Source organism: Dermacentor andersoni, chromosome 1 (assembly GCF_023375885.2).
Source record: "Dermacentor andersoni chromosome 1, qqDerAnde1_hic_scaffold, whole genome shotgun sequence".
Classification (NCBI taxonomy): Eukaryota; Metazoa; Arthropoda; class Arachnida; order Ixodida; family Ixodidae; genus Dermacentor; species Dermacentor andersoni.
In genome coordinates, this window is record NC_092814.1 from 327,002,718 (window position 1) to 327,027,275 (window position 24,558).

General features: G+C 46.9%; 1 long non-coding RNA gene across 2 annotated transcripts in view; it reads left to right on the top strand.

Moving 5' to 3' along the window:
- Positions 1-7,659: 7,659 nt before the first annotated feature.
- The window catches only part of LOC129381158 (uncharacterized), a 104,050-nt gene continuing 87,151 nt past the window's right edge, over positions 7,660-24,558 (top strand). For both annotated transcript variants that reach the window (XR_008609395.2, XR_011892305.1), the window contains exon 1: positions 7,660-7,814. This is a non-coding gene — a long non-coding RNA (uncharacterized lncRNA). The remainder of the gene's footprint in view (positions 7,815-24,558) is intronic.

Sequence of the window (24,558 nt, forward strand, 5' to 3'; positions counted from 1 at the left end):
GTCGTGCCTAATATTTTCCATTCCATCATTCGTTGCGCGGTCTTCAACATCTTCCCAAGCTTCTTTGGTAACTTCCAAGTTTTGGCCCCATACGTTAGTAACGGTAGAGAGCAATGATTAGCAGTAAGCTCCATGGTCATCATTTGGTAATGCCTGCCGTAAGCTCTCCAACCAATTATTTATTTTTGTTAATTTCCTTCATCAGAGGCCCTAGCGAGTAATTAACCTCAATAAACGTATTTGTGCGCAGGTTCTAGAGGCTGACTGCCGACCATGGCATTTCGTTCCCTAGCCAGGCTGTGGAATATTACTTTTCTCTTCTGCATACTACCTTTCAATCCCACTTTTACACTTTCTGCGCTAAGGCCCTCAAACGTTTGTTGCAAATAGTCTGCAGCGTTGATGAGTATGCCAATGTCATCTACAAACCGTAAGTTGGTGAGCTATTTACCGTTAGCCCTCACTCCTAACCATTCCCAGTCTCACTGGTTGCACACCTTTAAGTATTCAGTGATAGCATTGTAAATATTTTGCAGTTGATCATGCGAAGCCTTTTGCAGATATCTGGCTATGCAAAGTCGGCGCGTTAGTGTCATCTATTCGATATCAACATTCGTGGGAAACTTCATTTTTGACCGCTGTTCGGAGTCAGTGCGCTGCTGCCTAGAGGCCCCGATCTAGTCATTCCAGCTACCTGATTCAAGCGCAGGTAGCGCGCGTTTCATGTATAGCCAATATCAACGCGTTAAATATGAATACAGCAATCAAACCCCGACCCTCAGTCCCCAGCAGCCGCGAAGCAACTGACCACGGTGGCGGTCAGATCTGTGACGCAGCAGAGGGTGCTAAGAATACCTGGCTCCGGACAGGCCGCCATTGGAATCTGAACCTGGCAACGTTTAGCGTTAGAACGTTATCTAGTGAGGCGAGTCTAGCAGTGTTATTGGAGGAATTAGAGGGTAGTAAATGGGATATAATAGGGCTCAGTGAGGTTAGGAGGACAAAAGAAGCATATACAGTGCTAAAAAGCGGGCACGTACTGTGCTACCGGGGCTTAGCGGAGAGACGAGAACTAGGAGCCGGATTCCTGATTAATAAGGAAATAGCTGGTAACATACAGGAATTCTATAGCATTAACGAGAGGGTGGTACGTCTTGTTGTGAAACTTAATAAGAGGTACAAATTGAAGGTAGTACAGGTCTACGCCCCTACATCCAGTCTTGATGACCAGGCAGTCGAAAGCTTTTATGAAGACGTGGAATCGGCGATGGGTAAAGTCAAAACAAAATACACTATACTGATGGGCGACTTCAATGCCAGGGTAGGCAAGAAGCAAGCTGGAGACAAGTCAGTGGGGGAATATTACATAGGCTCTAGGAATAGCAGGGGAGAGTTATTAGTAGACTTTGCAGAACAGAATAATATGCGGATAATGAATACCTTTTTCCGCAAGCGGGTTAGTCGAAAGTGGACGTGGGGGAGCCCGAATGGTGAGACTAGAAATGAAATCGACTTCATACTCTGCGCGAACCCTGGCATCATACAAGATGTAGACGTGCTTGGCAAGGTGCGCTGCAGTGACCATAGGATGGTAAGAACTCGAATTAGCCTAGACTTGAGGAGGGAACGGAAGAAACTGGTACATAAGAAGCCAATAAATGAGTTAGCGGTAAGAGGGAAACTAGAGGAATTCCGGATCAAGCTTTCTGCCGCAAGGCATGGCCTATTAAACGCAGAAATAAAGACGTATTAAAAAAAAAACAAAAAAAAAACAGAACAGGTATTCCAATTTAACTCAGGAAGAGGACCTTAGTGTTGAAGCAATGAACGACAATCTTATGGGCATCATCAAGGAGTGCGCAATAGAAGTCGGTGGTAACTCCGTTAGACAGGAGACCAGTAAGCTATCGCAGGAGACGAAAGATCCGATGAAGAAACGCCAATGTATGAAAGCCTCTAACTCTACAGCTAGAATAGAACTGGCAGAATTTTCGCAGTTAATCAACAAGCGTAAGACACCTGACATAAGGAACTGTAATTTGGATCGAATAGAACATGCTCTCAGGAACGGAGGAAGCCTAAAAGCAGTGAAGAAGAAACTAGGTATAGGCAAGAATCAGGTGTATGCGTTAAAAGACAAAGCCGGCAATATCGTTACTAATATGGATGAGATAGTTCAAGTGGCTGAGGAGTTCTATAGAGATTTATATAGTACCAGTAACACTCACGACGATAATGTGAGAGAGAATAGTCTAGAGGAACTTGAAATCCCACAAGTAACGCCGGAAGAAGTAAAGAACGCCTTGGGAGCTATCCAAAGGGGAAAGGCAGCTGGGGAGGATCAGGCAACAGCAGATTTGTTGAAAGATGGTGGGAACATTGTCCTAGAAAGACTGGCCACCCTATATACACAATGCCTCATGACCTCGAATTGTACCGGAATCTTGGAAGAACGCTAACATAATCCTAATCCATAAGAAAGGGGACGCCAAAGACTTGAATAATTGTAGACCGATCAGCTTACTGTCCGTTGCCTACAAAGTATTTACTAAGGTAATCCTAAATAGAATCAGGAACACCTTAGACTTCTGTCAAACAAAGGACCAGGCAGGATTCCGTAAAGGCTACTCAACAAAAGACCATATTCACACTATCAATCAGGTGATAGAGAAATGTGCGAAATATAACCAACCCTTATATATAGCTTTCATTGATTACGAAAAAGCGTTTGATTCAGTAGAAACCTCAGCAGTCATGGAGGCATTACGAAATCAGGGTGTAGACGAGCCATATGTAGAAATACTGAAAGATATCTATAGCGGCTCCACAGCCACCGTAGTCCTCCATAAAGATAGCAACAAAATTCCAATAAAAAAAGGCGTCGGGCAGGGAGATACGATCTCTCCAATGCTATTCACAGCGTGTTTACAGGAGGTATTCCGAGACCTGGAGTGGGAAGAATTGGGGATAAGAGTTAATGGAGAATACCTTAGCAACTTGCGATTCGCTGATGATATTGCCTTGCTAAGTAACTCAGGGACCAATTGCAATGCATGCTCACTGACCTGGAGAGGCAAAGCAGAAGGGTGGGTCTAAAAATTAATCTGCTGAAAACCCAAGTAATGTTTAACAGTCTCGGAAGAGAACAGCAACTTGCGATAGGTAGCGAGGAACTGGAAGTGGTAAGGGAATACATCTACTTTGGGCAGGTAGTGACCACGGATCCGGATCATGATACTCAAATAACCAAAAGAATAAGAATGGGCCGGGGGGCGTTTGGCAGGCATGCTGAAATGATGAACAGCAGGTTGCCACTATCCCTAAAGAGAAAAGTGTATAACAGTTGTGTCTTACCAGTACTCACGTATGGGGCAGAAACCTGGAGGCTTACGAAAAGGGTTCTGCTGAAATGGAGGACGACGCAACGAGCTATGGAAAGAAGAATGATGGGTGTAACTTGTGGGGTTATCACACCGTGCTCTTAGGACAAAGGAACGACAACACAGTAGTGCAAACAATCACCAGGGCATTTATTGCACCTTTCATAGATTAATGCCTGCTAGCCGAGTTGCTATCCCCAAAACATGCCGATGCGCGCGCGACAAATCTAGAAGTCCGACACACCGCAACCGAATAGCGAGCGAATATGTTCGCCCCATGCTGGATCCCAACGCCTGGTCATTCGCGCGTACGGTCACGCGAACGGTCTCGCAGAGGCATGGATCGGCGCACGCGCGGCACGGCACGTCCGTACTGCTTGCTGTCCCGAACCAAAAAGGAAGCGCCTTGTCTTTCGGCGCCCAAGTAACCCCGACTGTCGGCGGTGTTAGCAGCGCAACACTCGCGCCATCTCTCGTACTGCGCCTCAACCACTCCGACCGCCGCGGGCGCCAGGCCACGCTAGCCGTGCTGGAAAACAACATATCAGGGGACGCGTGAGAGTCGCTCATCCCCACATCCCCCCAACCTTTAATCACTACATATTCCGGCGAGACATGTGACACGGTCTAACATCAACCCGTGCTTCGCGAACAAGATAGTACATGCAACAGTGGCCGCGCTGAGGAAATGTCCACACGCTGTCCATAGCATGCGAGTCGACATTGTCCTTGGGTACACCGCTGGCGTCCGCCGGTCACAGCAGCAGCTTTGCAGACTCGACGGCGCCATTCTAGGCCAGGGCTCCGGAAACGACGACGCAGTAGTCGGTACGAGCAAGCGTCGCTCGCGCCGACGCGCCCTGCTGGCAAGAGCCGCCGTAGCTGTCGGTGACCGCCGGGTCTTTTGTCCGCCGCCGAGGGTTGTGAGCTGGATGCAGGAGGCCGCCGAAGTCGCAGCGCCGAACGGGCCACAGCATCACCATCACCCGGGGTGACTCGATCGTAGTCCGGGGCAGCAGCGCAGACGATGTGCAGGTGACAGCAAGCCAGGGGTGACTCCAATCACGCTGCGTACACTCAACACACTCGGCAAACACTAAAGTAGTGCAAGGGAGAGGAATTTTGCATGCGCATCGCCCACATGGTACGATGTTCAACTCGGCTAGCAAAAGATCGGGAAGCTACTCAGATGCTAAGTTCACGTGAACGAAGCTCGCTTCCTGGAGTCAAACGAGTAATTTCAATTCGTGCGAGGCGAAATAGAATGAGGGAAGCAAATTGCAACACCTTAATGCCACGGTCCACCAGGTTGTGCCCCTCCACGTGCGACAGGCAGCTTCGTAAAGCCTTAGGTCTAAAGCGTCGCTACACTGACAACAACCGGCATCCAAAAACACCCAAAATGAGCGCAACACAGGCAGCCGCGAGGCGACGTCAGCTCTGCGAGGTGGTCGTACTCCGCTCGGTGCACACAGCATCCGAGTTGACGGCGCCCACCGTCCCAGACGGTGTCGGAGCGCCTGGTGCCAGGCCGCAATACCAGTCAGCCCGTAGTGGCACCCGTGGCCCGCGGCTACCCGGCTGCCAAAGCCGCGACTTCATCCGAGTCAAAGAGATAGAAGCTATTTACATAAGAAACTCGGACCACCCACGAGGCTTCCGTACTCACTCGCTTCAGGCTTGCGAATGCTCCGCGGGCGCTAAGCCTCGCTCTCCCAGGATGCAGACCACGTGGCTCTCGTACCGACGAATGTCATTAAAAAAAAACACTTGCGAAAAGGCTTAGCATGTTGACATATTCAAACACACTACAGCCACCGTCGCCTCGCTCAAGAAAGCCCGCCGCCGACGCTAGTGATTAAAATCCACTCTAGGCCTACGCTTCGGTTCAAACAAAGGTCTCAAACGAAGCAAAACTGTTAAAATTATCGTCCGATGCCCCAGGAGCCCCACGTTGGGCGCCAGATGTGGGGTTCTCACACCGTGCTCTTGGGACAAAGGAACGACAACACAGTAGTGCAAACAATCACAAGGGCATTTATTGCACCTTTCATAGATCAATGCCTGCTAGCCGAGTTGCTATCCCCAAAACAATGCGACAAACAAGACAATGCGCTGCGGCGCAGCTATCACTTACGAGGCGCCCCGCATCGGACTTTGCACCCACCAATTCCGCGGTGAGCGTCGAGCAACGCAGCGTTCGGCGCGGCAACGAAACGTGCGCCTGAGCAAGCGGAACGAACCAAAGAACTCGTTGTCTCGGAGGGGGAAACGATCTACGCCAGCCAAACGTCGTGATCGGCACGGGCAGAGAGATAGACAGATAGTGATCTAAAGAAAGGAAGGACGCTTGATTCTGCAACTCGTGAGGGAGCACGGTGAAGCGTCGTCAGGGGAGAGGGGGTCCGGGCGCGACGCGCCTCGCACCGGTTCCCCCACAGCCCCAATCCGCGCGTGGCGCGCCACCTGTCGGGGCAGCGCTCTGCGTGTGCGGAAAGCGCAGAAGAAATGTAGCGGAAACGCACTTCGCTACTCGTGTAACTGCGACTTCTGTAAGTTACATGTTCATAATTACCGATATACACCGCAGTATAACTTTGTACGGCTCACTTCTAAGGCAACACCGCATTCACTAGAGGCGCTTTTGTACAGCTTCGAGGCATCGAACTCGTGGCTGAGTGGTAGTCGCCGTCTCACACTCGGGAGACCCTGGTTCGATTCCCACCCAGCCCACCTTGCAAGTTGTTTTTTATTCATGAAGTGCCTCCCGGGATTTATCGCTCACGGCCAACGCTGCCGACGCCGACGACACCGGGTTTTCCGCGACACGAGCTCCTTAACGCTATCGCGTTAAAACGCGTACACTAGTCAACGAAGACATCAAACGCACGGGCTAATAAAAGCGCGCGTTAGCGTTGTACCGCCGTTGAATGCTGCTGCATACACCGATGAACTGCCGTTCCCGCTGCATTTTTTGCAATTTTAAGTTCCTCAAGGAAGCTGCTTGGAAATGTACAAAGCTAAAGTCTGGCTAACTTTTGACTACTTCTTTTTAAAATTTTACTGGAGAGAGGGACCACATGAGATATATAAAGGCAGAGCAGCGGCAGTCAAAGTAGATGAGCACTGACAGCAAGGTTAGATTTAGTCCTCTGCGGAGTAAGAATAATAAGAAAGAATTCAGTTGAATACAAAATTCACATGCAAGAAGGCACTACATTGTGAAACAAACAAATCACTCGGCGTGTTAAATCTGCTCAGACAGCATCGAGGTGTGATGACTTCCCAAACGTGACGCGAACTTTTCAGCGAAAAATGGAACAAAAATAGCATATGTAGCAACTATTAGCAATTCTCGCCCCCTGAACTACCTATTTTCTAAACACGTTTCCACGCCCCCCCCCCCCAAAAAAAAAAAAAAAACTATATATAGGATACCCTCCTGCGAAATGAATAAAGCTGTTAAAGAAGAACTTGCTTGGTATCATTCCGATAAGACACAGCGTGATTTACACCCTTTACAAACGAGGCAGGGTGAAGACCTCGCAGCTCAAAAGAATCAACAAGAGTTATGCATGGAGCAACTAGCAACAGTTAAAGATGTGCGAAGCCACGCATAAAATAGATGTAAAAACATGAAGTGCGCGACAGCTGGTGCGAGGATTTACCGGGTCACATAAAACCAAAAATTTCAGTTCTTGCAAACTTCAGTAGCTTTAACATACAAGACAATACGCTCGTGCAGTCGTGCTGCCTAGCTAGCGCAACGCGGTAAAGAAGCGGAAAACAATATATAAGCGGCAAACGGCATTCCGAACTTCAGCGAAATGCCTTTAAAAACCGCATGCTGCACTGCAGACGAACTTCGTCGATTACGCGTCTAGCTATGATCGCGTGGAAAAAAACACCGACGCGACAAAGGAAAGGGCGATAAGAAATTTCCCGCCGAAGCGACGATCCTTTGCTACCGTTGCTCCCGCTGACGAGGCTTTGCGGGGAATGATTACAACCGTATCGCGGGCACGTTTTCGTCAGTATTTGAGAGCCCCCCACCCTGCAACAATTCCTCTTTGACATTCCTTGAAGCTTTGGCCAACCCAAACATGCGAAGGGTGTTGCCCACTTCGCTCTGAAAACGTGAATAAGGCAGAGAAGCACTATCAACCACACAACAAACTACGGCGCGCGGCAGGCTCCTCTCCCGTGTGTTCTGCGCAGGGCCGCCACCAATGGCGCGTCCATCGGCACGCACTACGCGTATACACTCTTTTTAACGCGGCGGCCGTTTGATGCTGTCCGTGACGTGGCGTAAGAGTAGCGCCCTTTGCAGTTCGTGTGCGGCCTCGTTGGGGGCGGCGTGATTTGGAGGTAAAACGCCACGGCATGCTCGTTTGCAGCATTGGATCCGTAGTACGAATGGAGTGGCGGTATAATGTAAGGATTCCTTTTTCTCGGTTATATTCCGTTCTTTTCAGCCGCCCTTCACGACCCTCTGGTCTCAGCGATAATATGAGCGGAGTGCCGCTCGGGTCTGTGACGAAGCGCGAAAATGACTCGCATTGGAGTAGAGTTGTGATATTATCGTGGCTGTGACTGCAGAAGCTCATGTAAGAAAAAACGTTGTCACTTGTCAGCGCGGTGGAATGTACAGCCGACAAATTCACTCAGGTCGCGCAGCCATGGTTGCGAGGCTCGGTACGACGTTTGGTATTGAACGGTGCTACGGCTCACCTCGTGACAAACCTTAGTGTCAAGGCTATTTCTCATGCGGCGACTGGAACGACGAGAGTGGTTGCAGTCGCACGCATCGCAATGCGATTTTTTAAGGGTCCATTTCACATGATTGCGATTTCAACAATGCGACTTGTGCGACACCCAGGGTTGCTTGCTGGCATGTTTTGTGGCACAAGCTACATAATTCTTTTAATATAACGAAGAAAACGTATAAATTATAATATTATCGACCTGTCTTTATTAGGAGCAAATAGTAGGCGTCTTTTGAAATTTAACAACGCTTTGAAGTTTACATTTATTTGGAGCGCGCAACGGCGGTGTCTGAAGTTCTGTGCGATGTGACACGGCGACGTAAACAACAGCTGTTCGCAGCTGGTTGTTCCGCGCTGTGTGTTTCGTGCCTTCTATGTCCGTGTCGTTCTGCCTGCGCTACAACAACCTACAAGATGATCTATCAACAAGTTCGTACGTAGTATTCGGAATTCGGCTGCAGCGAAGTCGTTGTCAGCCCAACAAGATCCTCGCGCTACCCGTGCTCAGCGTCAGCTTCAGGAGAAATGATGCGTGTAATTGCTCGTGATTGTGCATAAGCAGTTCCTGCTCCTAGCCATATTCTTGCACTAAACGCCGCAACAAGCACCAACCCGAATGCCATGACAGCCGCAACGAAGCCGCAAATGGTATGTGTGTGATTACTGAACATGGAAGGGAAATTGTGTTGTGACGTTCAACCTTAGCGCCAGCCTGGTTCGTCCGTTGCAGCGGGCGTGCTGTGAATATATATAGCAGTCTTCTCTGAGTATTTCTAAAGGCGCAAAAGCCGACACATCAAATTTTTTGAGCAGCTACCATCACTTGTTCAGAAACCTGTACGTGGCATCATACCATTCTGAAAGACACGTCTATCGTCTCTTTGTTGTCCTGTGTCTCGTGCTGTTAGTATACTGTGGACTTCTAACAAGAAGACCTTATCAATACGTGCTGTGCATAATGCAGGAACGTAAGGCCCACGGCAGGCGCACTTGCCGTAGGTTTTTTCACCTTTCTGCTCAGCCTCGCATGCAGCTCACGGTTAGCCTGTTTTGTGGAAATAAATATTATTATTGTATTATTAATGTTATTAGACGCTACAGTTTCTTCACTATAGTTCTGATGGTGCCATCGCAGCGATGTATGCATTTTTGTAAATATGTTGCCAGAAAGCAATTAATTGAACTTTGTTTTCAAATCTACAAGATGTCGCCACACAGTAACGACGACATTAATTTGCAAAAAAAGAAAAAAACTGCAGATTCAGTGCACACGTTGGAATCTATGCAAAGTGAAGTATTTGTCAAATGGTCAGCTAAATGCTGTTAAAGTAGCTGCGTGACAATATATACAGTTGTTTTTATTACCAACAATCCAACATGTCTTCTTTTGTAAGGTTTGTTAATGCACCGCTTATGTACCAACCTTAATATCATGTAATGTTCATGCAGTACACTGTCCACAAACTATACCAAAATGAAAACGGCAGTAAATGTGGATGCGCATTGCGAGACATCAACGCAGTGTCGTTTTTTGAGGGAGGTATTGTGAGAGGTGTATGCAGAGAAATGAATGACATGTGTTTGTTTATTTATTTATTCATTTATATACCTCATAGGCTGCAAGGTTGGAGTATTAGGTGAGGGGGAATAAAAAAAGTAGTTACGAAAGAATAAGGGCGCAAGCTTGTACAATACTTAACGAACAATAGCAGAAAAAAGAATGAACGCCTTTCTGCTAGAGACCAAGGCACACTAACAAAAGTTTATTGAACACACCGAGTGAATGCTAGTGGACAGTACAAAAAGGAGAAGCAAGAACTGATGTGTGTCCGTACAAATCCCAACGGGAAACGCATCCTTCTCTGAAAGCGTAATAGAGGCCATACTGGCACAACATTCTCCCATCATTTTTAGATCTACAGCTTCCATAACTTCTCTAGGTGTCCGATCTGGACAGAATGATAGCTTGTTCATCTACAATGCATGCTCAGATGTCCCGACATCAGAGCGTGCATTGTAGAGGAAGAAGCTAGCTTTCTATGCAGATATGATCAGCTGCCTTGAGAAATTATGGAAGCCGTAGATCTAAAAACAGTGGGAGAATCTTGTGTCAGCATGTCCTCTATTAGAGATACATGCATTTCCTGTCCAGAAACACACATTTGTTTTTGCTTCTCCTTTTTGTATATGTTCGGTTTATTGCTTGTCAGCCAGCATTTACTCCTCATGTACTACATTAAACTTTCTGTTGTTAGATCATCTCGGTTTTCTTGTTCGTCCTATGTGTTTTCTTGTGCCATTTGCAGCCAGGCTATTTATTTTTTTAGACTGTAACAAGTCACCTTATTAGCTTTTATGATGCTTCTGTGTACCCTATAAAATCATTTGTTTGGGCGATGTTGCAAGAGTGTATAATGTGAAGCAGTAAGAACAGGGTACGCTAACTTCTGATTAAAAGGTTTATTGTGAAAATACAGTGATGTTAAAGGTTACAGAAAGTAGTACAGCAAGAAAGCCTGATAAATACCAGTTCTTCATGAAACCAAACATAATCAAAAACAGGAAATACAGAAAATACAAATAAATATACAAGTCCAGGGAAGAAAAAGCATTCTGATAACCAACTGCGTATGCGAATACCTTCCAAAAAACAAGTTTTTTTCTTCCAATGCCACGGAACTGTATGAGGGTGCTTGCATAAGTAAGCTGTCCGTGTGTCTATTAGAAAAAGAATAGTGTTTCTTGAAAGGTGCTGGCATGCACGATTGGCGATTGCAATAATTTGTTTTTTCCTGCACTTGGAATCGCTATGTTTATTTTCTTTCTTTAACGTTTCTGTTTATGTTCGGACGCATCAAGCACCAATTTTTACCTGGCTTTCTTGCTCTCATTTTGTTCTGGTAAACTGTACAATTTGCCTCATTTTCACAATAAACCTTAGTTGGAAGTTAGCCCTCATCCCCCTCAAGTGTCATGTTTTTGATACTGCTTCATACTGTCACGTGGTAGTGACGGTGAAGAAAAGCAGCAATACGGTGGAATACAAAACTAGCTTTTATTGGGCGAACCTGTGCCCACAAAAACAGGCTACATTTATAGCACAACGATAGCGGCGAACACGGTCGGCGATCGTCGGAAATCTGATCAGCGAGTCAAGCGCGTCGGCTTTTATACAGCAGTCGTCGAATGTTGCAGACTAATCGTTCGGACCCGCGTACCTTCCACAAAGTTCTACACCATTCGCGTCACACGATGAAATCAGATAACACAACGTTCGGCGACAACAGATAGCCGGGTAGAAGTATCGATAACTTTCCAGAAACTTCGGATACATGCAGGCGCATCCCGCGCTGTGCGATTACATTTGTTAGGTGGCGAAACGTGGTCGCCCGATAAAGATAAGTACACGTGTCAATACTATGCGCCGTCGCAACATTTATGTGTGTGCGTGCGTGCACATAAATTGAACAATTTCGTTGTCTACAGATTTGTTTTATTTTTTTTTCCTCTATGTAGGTAACAGTTGCAATAAGTGCGCCATTGCAAAAAAGTAGTTTGTGGTCCTTTTTTGAATATACTACATATTGTGTAGAGATAAAATGCAGAAATTTCTTTTAGAATCCCAGGGCGATATATTCTTGCAAGTAACATGGCACTTCATTATTTATAAAGGTAGTAATCAGACAGTAAATCGTTATATGTATTTACACACTAATAAATGCGACCACAAACTTACTAGAAACGGTTATTAGAAACATGTAAGGCATGGATGTCTCTGCACACTTGATTTGCTGTGGACGTGAAACAACCGTTTATACTTAAAAGATTCAAAAATTCACAGGAAGGGATGCAACTGGCTGATTTCACTGCACATGACGGTGCAGGAGGGTGCATTGTGAGGGTGTCACTATAGCAAGCCAATAATTTACGAACTTTAGCGTTAATTATCATTAAAAGCAGATATCAGTACAGGTGCAGTAAGGATACAAAGTCCGCAGCATATTCAAGGTTTATTAGTTTCTGTGCAGGAACAAAAATTATCCAGAGAAGAGATGCATCAAATAAATTATGCAAATAGATAAACAAAAATCTTAGCGAGCATGAAATATTCCGAAACAAATTGACGACACTGTTTATTCAAGCGACGGACTTAATGCTAAGTAGAAAATTCATTACGATAGCCTGCAGGTTTGCCACGTCAAATTTAATAAGTAAGGGAGATAAGGTAACCTTTCAAGATGCATCGGGAAATTCACGCTTGAAAACCAACAAACAAGAAAATGCAACTGTACGGTACCACGTTCAGCAAAACGTTGAAACTTCGGGTACTTTGCTCTCTTGTCATTTGCCCTTGCTGAGGTTGAAATTATTGAAGCTGCTCCGCATGCGCGATTTTTGTGTGCTACTCAACAAAAAAAATTGTGACAACCCGAAAGGCCATGTCGTCTCGTGGGGATGAAGCACTTTCCAGTATTGACAGCTCGCAAAGGTGGACGAAGCTAACGTGAAAATGCACTTCATTTACTAGGTAGCGCGTCTACGAAGGCATAGGAAGGGGAGAATGGAATCTGCGGTACAAGTATTTCGTTCTCGCTTCGCGTACGTACCGAATTCACCAATCCACTACTCCGGGCATTGCACTTGTTGAGCGAGACGCCATTTCCCAAAACAAACTGGCGAAATAGCTATCCGCGCAATTTCGCCGGCAAATCGCAGCGATCGCAGCGATCGCACCGACTGTGCGACCAACCGGTTGGGCGCAGCCGAAAATCGGGTAGTCGGCACTGCGACTTTCGACGTAAAGGACGGAAATCACACTTCCGGTGCGACGAAAATCGCAACGCGTGAAACAGTCTTCATGCGGACTAAACGACAACAATGCTTCGGATGTTATAAATTCAGGAGAGCGCATCAAGCGTAAAACCTGAACGAGCAAGCCCGCGAGCGTCGACGACGTCCGTTCCATCCCTCTCGTGAGCGAAAGTGTTACCGAGAAGCTATAAAACGAAGACGTGCATTACAAGCTCACAGTACTTCAGCTTTGAGACTTCGCTCCTCATTATGAGCGTCTTGTGGCGTTGACCGCTGTTTACGTGAGGATGTGATGAAACGCTTTTAGTGCGAAAGCACTACTAGCCTACCAGCCTGGATTTCGCCTCTGTCTCTGTGAAGCTTCTTTATGCGCGCGTTTCTTCACGTGCGTTTCGCGTGCGCAGCCTCTTCTTCTTTTAACACATACGCGCGCCTGCGTGTGTGGAAAATAAATGCGAAAATATAATCGGGGATCGCATTCGGAAATGCCCAAAGAAGAGATTCGTCGCCACAAGCGCAGCGATCAACAACGAGCTCGGCGACAGAGGCAACGGGATTGAACCGGCGAAGAAGATTTGCCCAAGTGATGGTGACTGCAGCTACCCGCCGTGGTTGCTCAGTGGCTATGGTGTTAGGCTGCTGAGCACGAGGTCGCGGGATCGAATCCCGGCCACGGCGGCCGCATTTCGATGGGGGCGAAATGCGAAAACACCCGTGTACCTAGATTTAGGTGCACATTAAAGAACCCCAGGTGGTCGAAATTTCCGGAGTACCCCACTACGGCGTTCCTCATAATCAGAAAGTGGTTTCGGCACGTAAAACACCATAATTTTTTTTTTTTTTTGTGACTGCAGCAACAAAGAAGATAATTCATGGCGTTGAAACGTGTCAACGTAACTGCCGAAGAACAACAGAAGCGCTAGGAGGGCGACAGATTGCCGTGCCAAGTGCGTTGCACAAGGCTGATGAACAGCCACTACCCCGACTAGCTGCGGACGTTGCATACCAGCATCGCAAGGGTGAGGAACGTCCGTTTTTGGCAGCTGCTGCGACGACCATCATCAAGCGGGTCTTCATAAACAGCCCGTTTGGCTTTGTGGCTGTGTGTGACAGACTATTGCAGAAGAAGGACTTGGACTGCGACACAGCCCCCATGTACGCGGCCTTGGCTTCGGCGTTTCCCGACGTTTAAGAATTCTCTTCGTTTAAGGTGTGTAGAATGTGCAATTCTTCGCACGCCCAAACTAACAGGCCTTTATACCCTGTGAGCAATGGGTACAAATATCTGTCCAAGCCTTCCCACGTCCCTCCGCTCATCTGTATAGTGGAGTGCATTATTTCCCCCCGCTTAGCCTTCATGCAAGTGCGAAGGCTGCTCTACAACACTGGCCAGTACAGCCTGAAACCACAAAATGGCCTTAGTACAAGTCTGCAATCCTCCCCCTCCTGTGTCCACTGAGTAACCCTGTATGCATTATGTAACCCGGTGTACATGACTATGCGCGTCTAATTTTTTTTTGGGTCGCCTATATATACAAGGTGTTTTTTTTTTTTTTTAGCTGCACCAAAATTTTTAAAGATTGTCTACGGCAGATAGTACAATGATACAATAGTACTTGATGGAAATTACTCGATGAGGCGGACATTACCCCTAGGAGAAATCGAAATGTTCAATTGAATAAATAACGTAATTAGGCTAATTAACTTTTTTAAATAATTACGTTACGCCAGATATTTCAATCTACAAATTATAGCCGCTGAGTGCCCACGGCGTATTCACTTGGAACGAATGCTCTGGCCAACACCAGTTCCGAGATATTATTTTCAGTGTCCGACGAAATGCGTTAGCGTTTCAGTTACTTCTTCAAGAAAACGCGGTTCTATGCACTGAAGCACAAAAGTAGCTGGCGCGTCAATGCATTTTGACTGAAATTTCGAAAATTAATATCTGGAACTGGTGCTGTCCAGAGAATTCGTTGCAACTGGATACGCCGTGCGAACTCGGCGGCTATAATTCGTAGATTGAAATATGCGGCGTAAATTAATTAATTAGGAAGGTAATTCGTGTAGTTACGTTAATTATTGAAATGAACATTTTGATTTTTCGCAGAAGTAATCGCAGCCTCATCAAGTGATTTAGATCAAGTGTTAGCATTACGCTATCTGCCATAGGCAATTTTTTTTAAAAATTGCAATTTAAAGAAATTGTAGCCGGAAAAACACTGTATAGTCTCTGCCTGGGTCTTCTTCGCTGCTGGCCGAGCTCCAGACCACTTGGTCAGTGCTTCTCCTAGGGACTCGTGGGCGCTTTGCAACTGCGTTTAAAGGGGGATACAACTGTAATTTCCGTGGTACTGCACGTTTTTTGTTGTATGGCCATTGCTGCGCGTGATCGTGCTCATGATTGGCGGATGCCATGGGAAGCTTCCGCTTTGCTGCCATCATAGTCTGCCAGACGTATAGTAGTTCCTCATAGCATTAAAGCCAGTCTATCTTGAAGAATAAAAGTAGATGTCGTAGTTTCGCCCAAAAGGAGAATAGTTTGCAATAGCAAATTATTAGACAACTATACGAGGTCAGGATAATAGTTTTATCGGCTGTATAAAGCTTTGAACGTTCGCTTACTACCTAAATTAACAAGCATGGTATCCCTCGCGCGCAAGCAAAGGAACACATCACACTCTGCGACCGCGGACAGTCACTGCCAAAACGTTGGCGTGAGGAAGAGCGGCAGCAGCAGCGAGCGAGTTAGCCTTCGTGGTGTCCCTTGCTTCAGCTCGAAATCGGCAAGAACACAGCGCACACGAAGCCATCAGCCCTAAGTGCGCCTAGCATTTGTACCCACCGCTGATGGCTTTCAAAATAGGCCCCACGTTGACGGGCTAAGCCGCACCTACGGATGAATATAACTTAGGAGAGGGACAATCCCACCCGCGCCAGTGCAGGCGAGCGATGATTCAGCGGCATGCATATCGGGAGGAGGAAACTGCTTTCGGCACGAAGGCAATGTCAGTACGCGCTCGCAGTGCAGCGGAACCGTTGGTCCGCGTCCGCCAAGCAAGATAATGAGTGCGCCACCGAACGTCGTCTCCTCACCCAGTTGTGTGCCGAAGCCACACAGTTATATAGTCGGGTACAACTTTAGAAGATAGCGACATTAGCTCCTCAAAGGTGGGTGCACACGAGCCTCAACCAATGGGCGCGCACTCTAGACTCACGTAATGAGCCGGACGGCCGGTGATTCTGTCGATGGAGAAGATGGCCGCCAGCTCTTCGAACAGGGCTGAGTTGAGACAAAAAATGCTGGCAAAGTAATTCAGGGTTAATAATTGTACTTGCATGCATGTTACTTGCTCAGTCAGATAAACAAATTAAACAATGGCTACGACAAGACTGCGCTTTGAAATGCAGACTGCTAACGGTGCCTTTCAAACGTGCCCCGACTACCCATATTTCAGCACGGGGCCCGTCAAGCTCGACGGTGGCTGCTCGAATGAGCATTTTAGGCCTCACTAATCTAATTCTTTTATATTTATTCTAATATTTGCATTAATGGCATGAGCCATATAACCACAAATAAACAATGCAACCACATGAATGTGCTTTGGCGTGTAAGCTGCTAGCAGCGGCGGTCAATTTCGTGTTGACTACTGCTATTTCACCAACCATAGCTACGAGATGACTTAACTGTGCCTTTCCAGTGTAAGCTGCTAACACTGGCTGTCAGTTCCGCGTTCACTACTGCTATTTCACCATTGGTCCTGTCAAGCTCGCTGGTGTCCGCCCTAATGAGCCTTTTGGGCCTCACAAAGTTATTCAGGGTGAAAATTGTTTACATTCGGATTTGCTAGCATTTGGGCATGTTTCCATGCCAATACTTAAATTGAGCACTATTCGTGCAGGACGTCGCTTGTCCAGAATTGAGCTTCCATTCAAAAGTATATGCGATCAAATAAACTGCCTATTTACTTTAGAGGTCGCGGGGTGGATGCTCGGGCATAGCGTTCCTACAGGAAAAAGTTTGGTAGTCCTAATAAGGGCTGTTATTACATTAATAAGAAGCCGTTAGTCTTCGTGGAGTGGATCAATGCCGGGCTGCTCGCAGTCAGAGTCGTTCTCTTCAGTCTCATCTTCATCCAGTTGGATGACGATGTGTTTTATATGGTATCTCCCAGACATGTCAATTCTGAACGTTGTCTCCAGGTCCATCACGTAATGACGGTTCTTCCTTTAGCCTTGCGCCGTTACGTTCATAATTTTCTCCGCCATGATGTCCTCGACCATGGACAGTTGAAATCTGTTATCCACAGCGATGCCATTTTTGACATTTGCTTGCATGAGCTCAATGGTATTAAATACGCAGTGGTACACCGGGAGCCCAAGTACAATGCAACCGGCCCTTTCTGTTGTGTTGTGTACGATGTAGCTCAGAAAGCACGACTTTACAGATGTCACCAACTGAAGAAGCTACTTCTTCACAATCCTTTCACTGTAGGCGATGGTCTTGTTTTTGAGCTACTCCTGTACTTTTTTTACTTGTTCCAGTCCATCGTCGGCAATTACTCTTTTCGGTGGGTATGGTAAGGTGCATTGTCCGTAACAATGACGCTACCAGCTGGCAAGTTCTGCAGAACGACATAATAACATTCCACAAAGACGCTTCGTCCATTTCTTCTTGGTAGTTGCCTGTTCTTTGGCCTCGGAATACATCCAAGCAGCCGTCGACAAAGCCACCTTCACTGACGACCGGTGTCATGATCAGGCGCTGGCCTTTTCCTGAAGATTCTTTCAGACCCGTCGACAGGCCATATGCTCGAGTGAACAGGCGTTCATGCTTCTGCGCCACGGAGTCTGTCCACACGATCGTCCGAGTGTGTACCGCTATCACCCATGTCTCGTCCAGGAAGAATATCTTTCGGCCTTCTGCACGGTAGTGCTCCACGTCACGAAGGTAGTGATTCCGCCACTCGGCGATGTCTTCCTGGTCGATAAGCAGCGAGTTACGGCTCCACTACTCGGGCTTAAAGCCAATTTCGGCAAGCAGGTGATGCACAGTACACCGCTTCAGTGTTGAGAGATCCATACGCTTCGAGAACTCGTTAGTTATCTTTTCGACCGTGGGTATCTCGTTGCGGCAAAATAAATCGGGCACACATGACCTCAGCGCGCACAACGTGAACCTGTCGTACATCGTGCTGCGTCTTCTCCGCATTTCATGGGCGCTTTCACGAGGACATCGAAAGTTTGCCATCCGAAAAAATGCGAAGCTTTGACCTCCCCATCACACTGAACACTGTGCTTTCGCTGACAACGGGCATCTCCGCGACAAACGTGATAGTGTTCTCCACGCCACGTTCAGGCTCCCTGTTACGCCAATACGTGCATCAGTGGAAGATCATGTTACGTTTAGTAGTTTGTTGGGCCAGTGGGTGCTTGGTTAACGTATAGGGGGTTCTAGCAAGTACAGATGCCAGCACAAGTGAAAGGAACGGACAGGACAACGCTGGACTTAAAACTGAAGTTTTTTGCGAACGCATTGCACAAATCTCCGCCACGCATGCGTGAAAAACCAAGAACAATAACTAGGTTTATAGTCAAAGATGAACACAAGAAAGAAAAATACACCAGAAAGGCCTTGCCACCCCCCTCCCGACAAGGGCAACAACACTTGGATTAACGAGATAAATTTAAACAATTGAAGTTGTTTATTAGTGAGATGGACCGAAGGTTCACTCACACATATCTGCGCACCCAACTTTCTTATATTGAACGCTTCGCTTATTTCCCTTTCTAGTTTACTGCGCTCTCTCCCCACAATCGATACACTACCAAAAACTGGCCAGTAGTCGTGTTTCTTGCAATGCAAGGGCAAGTTCCCTCCTGTACTGTAGGAAGCAAATAGCGATACGCACGCATGTGATCACTGATGCAACAGCCAGTCCGGTCAACGTAGTAGAACACGTTGTGGGGCTAGTTGGTTCATAACTTTCAAAAGATGAAGCACCAACAGAAACAGCCAGACCAATGAAGAAACAAAGAATAGCAGGACAAGGCGCTACCTGCAACTGTTACTGTTTGTTTCTTCATTGGTGTGCTGTTTCTGTTGGCGCTTCATCTTTTGAAAAAAAAAGGGGGGGGGGCAATGTACGACAGCCGACATGAGAGAGGTACGCGATATGCGACCCAAGATGAACACTTTTTGTGAAAAAAAGTCGTGTGGTTTTTTTTCTACAGCCGCTACTCGCATCTTTCTTCTCTACTGTGATGCTTTTGCACAACCTAGCAAGTTTGCTCGGCGCCGTAAACACTAGCGTACTGGCGTACGAGTGCACCAGCGTACGTTGAAAACTCTGGATACTTCGATTTCAACGTAAGCTGGTGCTCTAGTACATGAAAGTGGTCAACGTGTCTTGATTTCGCTTTCGCGAACAGATGCTGCGGCTGGCTGGCGATTGATGTCACGTGCGTGTACTTTGCCCCTGTTGGACTGAAACGTTTTCTGCATGTGTCGTTTGTGTTCGTTGTCGCCGGACGTACAGATGCACCTACCGCCTGGGTTACGACAACGTGAACAGACCATGTTGTACCGTCTGTGGATAGGCGTTGCAGTTACGAATTCATATGCTTACTTTATTGGAATGCCCAACAGCCCCACGTGCGGCACATGCAACATCGATGAGACGCTCGCACATATTATCTGTGTCTGCCCGCGATATAGTGCCCAGAGACAAGTGATGTACAGAGTACTGGGAAAGTTGGACACGAGGGTTGCAATGTGGGCTTGTTGGTAATGCATCTTCAAGGGGGGTATGGTAGCGCGATTCAAAGACGGGACAAAAGAAGACACAAAGGGACACACACAGCGCTGTGTGTGTCCCTTTGTGTCTTCTTGTGTCCCGTCTTTGAATCGCGTTACCATACCCCCCTTGAAGTTGGGCAATCGTCCACTATCACAACTCAAAGCTTTAGGTCAGTACGTACAAAGAACGTCCGCGCTGAAGGCATTACTCGCGTTATTAAGGTTCCTGTGGTCTACGGGGCTTCACGATAGACTTTAAGAACGTCGCCCCATACCGCTCTGTAGCGTACGCGGTTTGTTCGTGCTGGTCTCTCTTTCTCTCTATCTCCCCTTCCACTCTCTTTCTCTTATTATCCCCCTTAGCCCTTCCCCCCGTGCAGGGTAGCCAACCCGAACTACCTCCTTTTAACCTCCCTGCCTTTCTATACATCCTTTTCTCTCTCTCTCTCTCTGGATACTTCGAATCCTTTTGGCGTCAGCTCCTTGGAAGCGGTGGACTGGTTGAGTCAAGCGAGATATGTGCCAACGCTGCGATGTCTGTAGATATTGAGAACTTGTTCTATTCTATCCCACACAAGGATCTTTTTACAGTTGCACGTGATCTCATTTAAGAAATAGGGGAAGTAGCTTTAATGAGTTCATGCGCTTTGTCACTTGAGTCTTTTATGGAACTTCTTACGTTTTACCTGTCAACTACTGTTGCGTCCTTTAACAAGGATGTCTTCATTCAGAGAAAGGATAGTTGCATCGGATGTAAGGTTGCTTCTGTACTGTGTCGTATTTTTTTTTAATCAAAGCTTGATAGTAATGTAATTCACACGCTGCCGGACAAACGTATTGTGCGAAATTTTAGGTATGTGGATGATTTTTTAGTGCTTTTAATGTTAAATTCCGATGATAGCCTAGTATCAAACGCGAGAAGCCCCGGGATCTTAGGTTTACCTTCGAGCTCTCAAAGAAAACTTGATTAGATTTCTTGATTTGCAAATTAAATTTCAACGTAAGAGTCATGTGTGTTGGCGTTATTGCCTTAGATAAAAAAAATTGCTCATCCCGTCGGAATCGTCCCACTCTAAATTAATAAAACGAGGCATGGCTTCCCCTTGTGCTTCACGAATGCTCTGAACAAGAGCTGCACCCACTCTGCAGGAGCGTTTTGGAGCCCAGAAGGCGAGGTTAATGTCGGCAGGTTAGCCGGCTTCACTTTTGATGGCTGTGGCTGAAACCTTGCTTAGAAAGATGACGAAAAAGAAACCCGTGGAAACCGCAGACGACAATAGATCCTCAAGAAGAAAAAAAGGTCCTGATGGCGTATCTGCATGGTCTGTCTCATAATCTTAAGAGGGTGGTCACTAGGAATGAAGTCACGCTAGTGTTTTCGCCGCCGAGCTAACTCGCTGGGTCGTGCAAATGCATCACAGGAGAGAAGAAAGCTGCTAGTAGTGGCTCTGGAAAAAAGTACACCCTTTTTTTTTTCAAGAAGTGTGCATCTTCGGTTGTGTACCACTTACCTCTCTCATACGGACTGTCCTACGTTGACCAGACTAGCCGTTGCATCAGTGATCGCATGCGTGCGCGGCGCTATTTGCTTCCTACAGGTACAGGAGGGAATCTGCCCTTACTTTGCAAAAAAAAAAAAATGAATACCGACCAGTTTTTGATAGTGTACCGATTGTAAGGAGAGGGTGCAGTAAACTGGAAAGAGATATACGCGGAGCGTTCCATATCAAAAAGTTGGGTGCACATATATATGTGTGAGTGAGCCTTCGGCCCATCTCACTGAGAACTTCATTGTTTAAATTTATCACGTTAATCAAAGTGTTGTTGCCCTTGTCAGGGAGGGGAGGGGGGGGGCTACGCATTTTTGTGTGTGTTTTTCTCTTGTGTTAATATTTGACTATAAACCTTGTTATTCTTCTTGGTTTTCTAGGCATGCGTGGCGGAGAATGTATACGGAAAAACGTCAGTTGTCCAACGTTGTACTTTCCGTTCCTTTTACTTGTGCTCGCGTCTGTACTTGCTGGAACGCCCTATACGTTGATCATATTGCGTAAATCACTCTTCAGGATGTTCCCGCTATTGTTCTTCTTGCCGAGGTTTCTCGGTGGTGTGGACATTGCGGGGACACAAGGTTCATTCGGCAACAAAGCATCGCGTTCCGATGTCGCTCCGCTGGGCTCCATGGTGGAACGCAGATCTGGAAAAAGAATGCAAACGTGAAAGTGAACAAAAATTACAAAAACCTATAACATTTTTTAAAATAAGTTTTTGAAAGCACAAAAAAATATAAAACTAAAAGTGGAGCATCCTATTTAAAACTATTTAAACATGATATTTCTACCTAAAAGACAAGCATCCGTGTATTCATTTAAAACAAGAAATGAAGCATTTTTGTAACTTTCTTGCTTCTACCGTCTTGTCGCCGCAGGTTTTAATGGTTTCAATAAATGCATTGTTTTTTTTTAAGTATTGATAAAAAGAAACTTATTCATCGTAAGCTCGGAAAACCAGTAGTAAATGTTCCGTGTAAATCTAAGAACGATTTTTTGATGGGGGTATTTCTTTTGTCAGGAGGCTATTGGCCGCGGCACTTCAGCTATCTGGGCGGGGCCTCTCCCGTCTTCTTAAGTTGAACTCGACTTTAGTTATTTTGTGTCACATTCGTGACCGCAGCTCTTTGCACGTGCTTCTGGCGTGCCTCGGCAGAGGTGTCTAGCCTTTCTCTTTCATCTAAGCAAAAAATTTAAAAAAAAACGGACAAGAGCAGCGAACTTTGTAAGAAACGCATGCGTCCTAAATATCGTCGTACTTCCCCTAAACCTCACAAATGCAATAACGTGAAATAAAAATGGTAAGTCGGTTCGCTTGGACAAACTTTGTATTCACTCGTCTCAATACCTTACATATAAAAAAAAAAAAACATCGACGCACAATGAGAATGCCCTTGAAGCCCCAAGCTCAACAATTGCAGAGTTCTCGCACATTCAATAAAGTTCAAGGATTCACAGGCATTAGCAGATAATTGAGTGGAATCAGGAAGCTATTCGCTTACTTTGGCAATAATCTTTGATAATTTCTCCATTATTTTTCGTCCGTTTCGAACAGTACCACACTTGAAAAACGCCCAAATCGTCCTCAGGGATCGTTTCTGCTGAAAAAACATGATCATAATCTGCATTTCTCGCCGAACCCCCCTCTCCCCTTTACACACACATGCACAGCACTTTCATGGTCCACAATAAAATCATTTTCTAGCAAGTTGTCTTGCGGATTGTATTACCAAATAATAATTATTGGCTTGAATTGTGAATTGTAACGTGGTTTCAGAACACCTATGACAAATTGAGTCGTTGCAAGTTCTCCATTTTTGCCACTTCGGCGGTTTGCCGATGGAATATTCGGCGGTAGTTTCCGTGGAGCGCGTGCACTCACCACGAGACTTGACGGTCAAACCAATATTCTAATCCTAAAATTGTTATCAAGGTCTTCTTGTGGGCGTTATGGCAGAAGTTCAAAGCAACTAATTAAAAAATTACTGCAATAAAGCACCTCCATTAGTCGAAATGATGTATATAGGCCGGGCCCTTACCGTTACTTACCTTACTAGTTGATTTTTGATAATTTTATCTGCTTCATTATTGTCCGGCCCTCGACACCGCCACTGGTCTCGAATCCGAACTTGTGGCTAAACATTTTGCAGACGCCTGGTTTGCAGGAAATGCCCATATAGCCTGACTAATTAGGTATGCGGCGGCCACTTCCCACACCTGACCTATTCGACTCAACGTAACCCTACCACTTTGCTATACGTCACTGTCGCTACAAGATGGCTCATTTTATCGAGGAAACACGCGCGGCTGACGCCAAAATCATGGCGCGATGCGGAAAATGCATACGGTCGCTTGGTTATTCGCTTCTATCGTGCGATAAAGCTTTACGGGCGCAACGGCCGACCTTATTTATGTTGAGTGGCGGCAATAATGTCAGCTGCACCACTTCTTTTATGGCAGCCAACACTCGATGATACGGGTCTGCTCGGGCAGCGCAGACTCTGCAGAAGACAGCGCTACGAGGGGCACCGATGCTGCCGCGAGCGCGCGACTGCGAATAACAAGCGCGGCGGACAAAAGGGCACCGACAAAACTGGCTGCGGCATATCGCGCACGGCGTTCTTCCGTGCGCCTCTATACAACCGATCGCCGCATCGGCCGTATGTCGAAGGTGGCTCTGAGCAATCGCTGCGGCCGCTCCCACTCAGCGCTTCCCGTTCTCCTTCCTGCTCGCCCAGATGATCAGGTATATGCGCGGCGGCGAGAGCGCGGTCCGGCCACAGCAACCGCTGCCACCGCCATCGCCTCGCTGAGATGGAAAGGCGAGACGAACGCGCCGATTTATGCGTATTTGCGCATATACGGCGCGCCGGTCGAGTAGTCTGGAGTTGGCAGCGCCGTAAATATTCGATGGGTGGGCATCGGCCCACCCCCCCCCCCCCCTTCCACACCCCCTCTCCTGCTTCATGAATCATTCATCGGTCTTCCCGGGCGCGGTTTGGTTTTGAGCTGCTAAGGAAAGCCCCGTACCTCCCTACTAAGGCCGCGTTCAGCGGAAGTACAAGCGCGGAAGCACGTTTTGGATGAGACAGGCAAATGCAGATCCCGCTGGACGCCACCATTCCTCCAATTTACGTTTTCGTCGTGCTTCCGTACGTGCTTCCTTCGTCCCTGTACTTCCTCATGTGTCCTCTCTGTGCTATGCCAGCGTACATCGATACCAGCGCATGCTTTTTGTGGCCACGTGGCGC